This window comes from Heterocephalus glaber, unplaced genomic scaffold (genome assembly GCF_053883595.1).
Source record: "Heterocephalus glaber isolate CG9 unplaced genomic scaffold, H.glaber_assembly_v1.0 deba00001720, whole genome shotgun sequence".
NCBI lineage: Eukaryota > Metazoa > Chordata > Mammalia > Rodentia > Bathyergidae > Heterocephalus > Heterocephalus glaber.
In genome coordinates this window covers 1,837,000-1,845,866 of record NW_028258433.1, presented here as the reverse complement: position 1 = coordinate 1,845,866, position 8,867 = coordinate 1,837,000, and the positions used below count along the sequence as shown (strand labels likewise).

At 40.5% G+C, this 8,867-nt stretch overlaps 2 pseudogenes; both read right to left on the bottom strand.

Moving 5' to 3' along the window:
• Positions 1 to 382: 382 nt before the first annotated feature.
• Positions 383 to 1,788, bottom strand: LOC101698129 (ubiquitin carboxyl-terminal hydrolase 1 pseudogene; annotated as a pseudogene).
• Positions 1,785 to 7,712, bottom strand: LOC147821675 (ubiquitin carboxyl-terminal hydrolase 1 pseudogene; annotated as a pseudogene).
• Between the last annotated feature and the right edge of the window lie 1,155 nt (positions 7,713 to 8,867).

Sequence of the window (8,867 nt, the reverse complement as noted above, 5' to 3'; positions counted from 1 at the left end):
ATGAAGTCTAAAAATTAACATGGTTTTGGGCCAGGGATTTAGCTAAGTGGTTCCGCCGCCTGCCTCCCAAGTGCAAGGACCCGAGTTCAATCCTGGTACCAAAAAAAAAAAAAAAAATTAACATGGTTTTTCAATATTTCAAATCTCACTATTATATAAAAACCTAGAGACCAGCAATATCCAATAGCTTTAAAAGATAAGCGAAAAGAATCTTTGCTGTAAACAACTTTACCAGTTGGACAGGTCTGTTTACTATATACACAAGGAAAATAACTCACTCTATAATTTCTTTCTTTTTTTTTTTTTTTGGTATTGGGGATCAAACTTGGGACCTTGCTTTTGCAAGGCAGGCACCAGAACCACTGAGCTAAATCCGCAGCCCCTATAACTTCTTATAAAATAACAAGTAAGGAGTAGATGTAGGAGATGTAGAAGGGGGAAAGGAATTCAAAAAGTCCTTCTCTTTGGTAACTTTCACTTCAGAATCATCAAAAAGCAACCACAACACCTCATATTCATTTAAACTTTGCACTACACAGGAAATTCTGTTCTCAGATCCACTTATGTAAATGCATTTGGTCACTAGATTTCTTATTCCTATCTGCTTTGTGGGTCCCATTAGTACTGTTAGTGTCAGAACTACTTTCAACAAATGCTGTACCAGCAGCCATAGGATTAGATGCTTTGTTGCAGAGCTCATAATCCACTTTGCTCTTCTGTTTTCCAAGAAGTCCAATAGTGTCTACATTTTTTTGTTCAAAAATTTACTTGGCTGTGTATTTCAACCAACTCTCATTGACACTTCTTCATCATTGTAATTTTCAACTGCACCTCTTGTGTCCTCCTTATTCAATGGCTCTGACTTACCTACTTCACACATGTGGTCAACCACAAAATTCTCTTTATCTAGTTCTAAGCTGTTGAGGTCGGTGACTTTAACAGAAGCAGTGCAATGCCCATAGCTAATTGTAATGCCACTATACATTGAACTGCAATTAATCCATAGCTATCATTAGTTGGCCTTGTGCTCCATTCTTCTAGCGACAACTTAAGACCTGTCGATAAAGGAATGTTGATAGTGGAAAGTCAACCACCATAACAATCAAACTCCAAGTCATTAGCAGCAAAGCACTTCAAATGAATGGTTATAATTTCAGGCATTTTGTCAAACAGAAGACTTCATTTGGCTTCCGTGTAATGACGGCAATTTTTCCAGAAATATTTATCTTCTCCTATAGTTCTCTCCACCTAAGCAAAATGAAATTGCCCATCTCAAGGTCTCATTTCTGTTTTTGGCTGGGAAAAATTTCAGAACTCTACTTTGGAAAGCTCATCTTCTTGTACTGGCACACTGATGTCCTGAAAATCTTTCATATTCCAAGTGAGTTCTTAATACCAGCTGACCTTGAAATAATTTTTCCACTAGCTCAAAACCAATTTGCTCTGCAAATTGTTTATGGGCTGAACTTCATTAACATCCATAAGTTTAATATTTTCTGGAGATTCAAGTCCACAACTATTAGTTGTATTATCACTTTTGTACTTCCAAAAGTCCTTTTCCAGATCGTACTCATTTTCTTTAGATTGTCCTTTGGATCCTTGGTTTGTTGTTAGTTTTCCTAGACTACAGAATTTTGAAAGAATGCTGGGTTGCTTTGTTGAAGACTTTAACCCATTTATTTTAACTCTTGATTTCTTTTTTTGGTACCGGGGATCGAACTCGGGTCCTTGCGCTTGCGAGGCAGGCAGCGGAACCACTGAGCTAAATCCCTGGCCCCAACTCTTCATTTCTTCTGTGAAGGTCTTGTGCTGTCATTTTCAGAAACACAATTGGGGGTTACTTTAGGAGGACTCTCCAATGTATCACCAGTGGCTTTTCTGTTTGATATCATTTTTCTCTGGTTCTTATCCATGACTGATGTTCTTTGGACACTTTGACTTCTATTACCAAACTATGATTTCAATCAGTGTCACTTTTTCTTTTCCCATTCCCCTTTGGAAGTTTTTCTTTACAGTCCTCAGAATTCCTTATATTGTCAATCCCCATGCTGTTAATTCCACTCACTTCCTTTTTCTGATGAGGTTTTTCTCCAACCTTTGTAGAAAATTTTGCCACATTTTTTTACTTCTTTTTTTTAGGAGTTGGCATGTTTCTTGAATGTTTCCCAAAATATACTGTCACACTTCTTGTGGATCATGCTATAGATACATCGGGTTGATGTAGTATATGAAGTATACCTAAGTATATGAAGCAGTTGTCTGGGCTAAGTAGCAAGCTCATCAGTGTATTTCTCTGGATTTCAGAGGAAACTAACCTGAAACCGATCAACTGAAATGATTAAAGACTGTAAACTGCATATAAGTTCATAACTTGCCAAAGAATCTTCTTTGCAATTTCCCTTGTCATTTTGATTGGCTTCATCCTTTAGTGCCTCTTTCTTCTTTGAAATAATATTAAATAAGTGCCTCACTCCAGATTTTAAAAGTATACTATTAAGATAACAAGTACTGCTGAGATTATTCAGTCCCACAAATGGCAGCAAGTTTCCTCTCTTCTCACAGTTTATAAGGAAGACTGTGGTGCAGGACCAAGGTGATCAATTTCTCATCCTCTATATTCAAAAGCTTTTTCTTCAGTTTCTTGAGAGTCTGTAAAATCTAAGGCTCTCTTAGTTTCCTTTTTCTGAAAAAACTTCAAGGAAAGTCTGGTTTTTTTTCTTTATTAAATTCTTTTGTTGGTACATTGTAGGTATACAACACAATTACATTTCTCATTGGGAATTGTACCTTTACATGATGCATCTTGGTTCTTATTTTTTCCCCATTCCTAGCCTTCCCTTCACCCCCTCCACCCTTCCCTATTTACAAAGACTTTATTTCCATTTTTTCCATTTCTCATCATTTTTCCTTTCCCTTCTTTCCTTTCCCCTGCTCCTCCCACTACCCCTACCCCTTTGGACCTTTTCTTCCTATTTTACATTATCGATTATTCATTCTAATCATTGGTACATTTTAGGTATACAATATAATGACATTCATCATTGGAAATTTGCACCTTTACATAATCTCTCTTGGTTCTTATTTTTCAGCCTTGCCCAGCCCTCCCTTCAACCCCTCCAGTCCTCCCTATTTACAAAGATTTTATTCCTAGTTTTCCATTTTCTCATATTAATCCCATTCCCTTCTATCCTTTCCCCTATCCCTCCCACTTCCTTCTCCTTTGCCTCTTTTCTTCCTATTTCACATTTCCTATTATACATTTTAGTCCTAATTTACACTTTCAGTTTCTCACACCAGAGAAACTATTCGGTATTTATACATGTGTGTCCTATTTATTTCACTTAAGAGTATCGCCTCAGTGTGCATCCACTTAGCTATAAATGTCTCTAATTTCTCATTTTTTATGGCTGAGTAGTACTCCATTTTATTAAAAAAACACATTTTCTTTATCCAGTCTCCAGTTGATGGGCATTTGGGCTGTTTCCAAGTTTTAGCTATCACAAACTGTGCTGCTATGAACATGGGTGCACATAGATCACTGTGGGATGAGTCTTTCAATTCTTTGGGGAAGATCCCTAGCAATGGAATAGCGGGGTCAAATGGGACTTCCAGTCCTAGTTCTTTGAGGTATCTCCACACTGATTTCCACAGTGATTGCACCAGTCTACACTCTCACCAGCAGTGGAGCAGGGTTCCTCTTTCCCCACAGCCCCACCAGCATTTGTTATTGGTTGATTTCATGATAGCAGCCATTCTTTCTGGAGTGAAGTGGAATCTCAGCATTGTTTTCATTTGCATCTCTCGAATGACCAGTGATGTTGAACTTTTTTTCATGTATTTATTTGCTACTTCTACCTCTTTGTCTGAGAAATGTCTGTTCATTTCAGATGCTGATTTTCAGATTGGGTCTTTAAATTTGGGAGGTCTGATCTTTTTAAGTTCTTTATAGCTTCGAGATAGTAGACCTTTGTCTGAGGAAGAGCAGATGAAGATTTTTTTCCCACACTGTGCGTTGTCTCTTCACACTGCTGGTGGTTTCTCTTGCGTGCAGAAACCTTTTAATAAGAAGAGATCCCACTTGTTGATTGTTTGTGCTAGTTCATGGGCAACTGAGGTTTTGTTCATAAAATCTTTTCCTACACCAATGTCTTCAAGGGTTCTACCTAACCTCTGTTCCAACTGGTTCACTGTTTCTATTTTAATATTTAGATCTTTAATCCATTTTGATTTTAGTTTAGTGCATGGTGAGAGATATAGGTCTAGTTTTAATCTTTGGCAAATTGAAGCCCAATATTTCCAGCACCATTTATTAAAGAGGCTCTTTCCTCCAGTGAGGGTGTTTGGCTCCTTTATCGAAGATGAGATGGCTGAGTGTGTCTGGTGTTGTTTCTGCATCTTCTAATCTGTTCCACTGGTCCTCAAGTCTGTTTCTTTGCCAGTACCATGCTGTTTTTATCACAGGAGCTTTGTAGTATAGTTGCAGGTTGGGGATTGTGATACCCCCTGCCATGTCTCTGTTACCTAGAATTGCTTTTGCTATTCTGGGTCTCTTCTTGTTCCAAATGAATTTTTGGATTGTTTTCTCAAGGTCCATGAAGTATGGTGCTGGGATCTCAATTGGAATTGCATTGAATCTATATAGCAGTTTTGGAAGTATGGCCATTTTCACTATATTAATTCTTCCTACCCAGGAGCAGGGGATGTTTCTCCCTTTTCTGATATCATCTTCAATCTCTCTTTTCAGGGTGCCATAGTTTTCAGAGAAGATTTCTTTCGTTAGGTTGATTCCTAGGTATTTCAGTTTTTTGGATGCTATTGTGAAAGGAATTATTTGCGCTATTTCTCTCTCAGTGAGTCTGTCATTTGTGTCAAGGAAAGCTATTGATTTTTGTTCGTTGACCTTGTAACCAGCTACTTGACTGAATTTGGTTATTAAGTCTAGAAGACTTTTGGTGGAGTTCTTGGGGTCTTCTATATAGAGTATCATGTCATCTGCAAATAATGACAATTTGATTTCTTCATTTCCTATCTTTATTCCTTTTATTTCTTTCTCTTATCTAATTGCTGTGGCTAATGTTTCCAGAACTATATTGAACAAGAGTGGTGATAGTGGACATCCTTGTCTTGTTCCTGATTTGAGTGTGAAGGATTTCAGTTTTTGACCATTTAGTATGATATTGGCAGTTGGTTTTTCATAGATGGCTTCTATGAAAGTCTGGCTTTTTATGTGTGGATGGACCACCTCTTGAAATTTCATTACTTTCTTTCTTTCTTTTTTTTTTCTGGTATGGGGGTGGAACTTAGGACCTTGTGCTTGCCAGACAGGTGCGGTGCCACTGAGCTATATCCCTGGTCTGAAATTCCACTACTTTCACTAGGTGTCTTAGTTACTTTTCTCTCGATGCTGAGATAAAATACCTGACACTCAGTATTAAAGGGGAAAGGGTTTATTTAGCTCATAGTTTGTAGAGGTTTCATTCCATAATCGGCTGGCTCTGAGGCAGGGTGGAATGGCAGAGGGGCAGCAGTTCATGGCAGCTGAAGACTGCAAAAGCAACAAGGGGATCTTACCAGCATCTTTTTGCCTCTTTTATCTTATCCAGGCCACCAGGATTAGAGTGGTGCCAAAGGAGTCAGTATACTGCTTTAGTAATCACCCTTAATCCCAGCATCACACACTCCAGATTCAGCCACCTATGACCACATGAGGCTTTGGGGGAACATCAAGACCCAAACCATAACACTATGTAAGACACTAGGCATTTTCTTTCCAAATCCCAAGGAGCTGACAAGAATTTACAGAGGGCAATTGTAATCAGCAACCTAATCCCATCATAGTCCTGGTGGAAGCTCCACTCAGAAGCCCAGAGGTTTACTCCAAACCTGCTGCCGAGGAAGCTTGTAATATTTCCCACCTTGAGGATCTCATGTCTCTGCCTGCAGGGCAGCACCATAGGCAGCCTCACACTCCCAGGCTCCAGGTCCACAGCACATGGCCCCGCTCACTCACAGGGCTGGGGCACATGGCAGGAGCGTTCAATCTTTCAGTCCATCCATCCAATTTCTACTAAAGCATTGTGAGGATAAATGCATTAAGAAACTGCAGCCTTTCCCCAACTAGCCTGGGAAACTGTAAGAGACTTTGTTGAAAACCCTGTGGGTCTCAGACTCCTACGAGACAGTATGACATCCATGGAATGAGAGAGAGAGAGAGAGAGAGAGAGAGAGAGAGAGAGAGAGAGAGAGAGAGAGAGAGAGACTTGAGAGAAGCTTGGGCTGATCTAAGTTGCTCTAGGCAGCAAAGAACCAAGGATATCCTGTGTTTATTCATTACAAGTGTAAGAAGGGGAGGAGCTGGGCAGGCCTTGGGACACCTGCTGATAACAAGTATCACAAGCAGGAGCACCAGCATATCTTCTGCAGAAGAGAACAAACAGTTAATTCAAAGGGAAAGTATTTAGTTGGGGTCAGTTGACTTTGGCTAGAAGTGAACTCAGCCAAGCCCTGCTACTTCACGGACTAGGACTTAAGTTTCGGTAGCAGCCATTAGCAAAGGAGCAATACTAGCCCAACTCTGCTATCTGACATGCCCATTTGAATCACATAAAGCTTCAGTCAGACTCCTAAGATAATACACAGCCAAATCATGGAGTGGCAAGAAGCTTGTGCCACTGTAGCCTGCTAGTACTGGGCAGAGGTGTCTGCTACAGGAAACAGATGTCTGAATCAACAGTCAAACAAAGTTCAGCAATGTACAGTTGGATCTCTGTATCCATGGACTCCACATTCAACCAACTGTGGGTTAAAATATTTGAAAAAAAAGTCCAGGAAATTCCAAAAAGCAAACTGAATTTACTGAGCTCTGAGTACTACACTGGTCCCAGGGGGATAAAGTACTGGGTAGGCAGAGCTGTGGCCTCCCACATCTCACAGGTCCTCAGTCCATCCCTAGCCCTCCTTGGTTGCCATATACCTCATTTGTGTAAGCCTGTGATGGCTGCCTCTGCATTAATATAGTATGCTAACTACTTATACAGTGGTACTTTAACTCACAAGCTTAATTTCTTCCACAATTCTGGTTGTGAACCAAATTGGCCATGAACCACATCAAATTTCCCCATAATGAAGGTTAACCCATTCTGAACCATATGTACTTTTTAACCACAAAAATATGAAACAAAGAACAGTACAGTAGAGTATTAAGAGAGAGAAGGCTAACCTTGCTTGAGGCAGCTTCTGGTATGGAGGACTGAAAGGTGGGTGGGGACAATATTATTGTTTGGAGGGAGAATCCCCTCTATAAGGACATCTGGAAGATCTCCTTCAGGGAATTCTTCTCTTTTTGTCCCTTAGCTGCAGGGTTCATTTTGACAAAAAATCTGTCTACTGTCACTTGTTTTTTTTTACGGCACTGCATAACCTTTCAGAAATGAGAGACCACCCACATTATCATTCATCAGAGTCAACACTCTGTTCATTACAGTTATGTTGAGGTGGTACTTCTCAAAGAAATCCCAGCACTCATTTCATTTTATCATATCACTGTTAACCTCCTCCCTGTGTTCCTCTTCCTCAGTGGAATGCTCCACAAGCGCCTTCTGATGCTCACTCTGGAGTTCAGCAAGTTCTTCTGTGTTCAGCTCCTCCTTATGGTCTTCAACAAGCTCCTCTATGTCTGCACCATCAACATCCAGACTCATACTCTTGCCCATGGGCACAATCTCCTCTACCTGTGCATCAGACCCTTCAAAGTCATGTTCAGTGACACATTTTGGTCAGAGTTTCCTCCAGGATGAGTTTAAGGTCCAGTATGTGACACTTTCCCAGGCTCTGTCCATGAGGTAGGACATTGAAATGTTTCTTCCAGAACTCTTTCAGAGTCAAGGATGTCTCTTCAGTGACATTCGAACACCTGGTGAAGAGCGCCTTTGTGTACAGCTTCTTGAAATTGCAGATCACTTGCTGGTCCATGGGCTGCAGAAGAGGTAGCCTGTTTGGGAGGAGGAATTTGACCTTTATGAAGTCATACTCAGCATCCATACCATCCACCAAGGCTAGAGGATGTGCCAGGGCATTGTCCATCAGAAGAAGGCACCTTTCAGGCAGCTGGTTGTCAAAAAGATATTTCTTAATAGTGGATGTGAGCACCATGTGCAGCCATTCCATGAACAATTGTCTTGTGGCTCAAGCTTTCACATTGGCCCTCCGCATGGCAGGCAGTCTGGCCTTGTTCATAGTCTGTTGCTTGAATTCATGAGGGGTCTGGGAATGACACACCTGTAGTGGCTTAATCTTCAGATCAGCACTTGAGTTTGCATACAGCAAAAGAGTCCATCTGTCCTTCATGGGCTTTTACCCCCACAGTGCCTTTTCCTCCTGATGACATAGGTTCTGTTTGGCATCTTCTTCCAGAAGAGCCCTGTTTCATCACATTTGAATATTTGTTGAATGATGTGTCCTTCTGAGAACTTTATGAATTCCTCAAATTCTTTCTTGTAGGGATCTGCAGGTTCCTTGTCAGAACTGGAAGCCTCACTATGTCTTAGCACACTGTGGATGGCACTTCTCTGGTGGAGTTTATCAAACTACCCTCTACTGGATTTAAATTTATCACTTGTTAGACTTGTAGAGGGGTTTTCTTGCAGTAAGTCACTGTGTAATTTTCTGGCTTTTCCACAGATCATAGCTTCACTAATGCTGTCACCTGCCAGCTGTTTCCCATTCAACCACACTAACGAAAGTTTTGTCCATGTCGTCCAGCACTTGTGTCCTCTGCTTGGTTAACATCATTACTCCTTTTGACACATAAACTCTTTTGATGACATCTGTATTTTTCAAAATAGTTAAGATTGTTGACTTCCCCATCT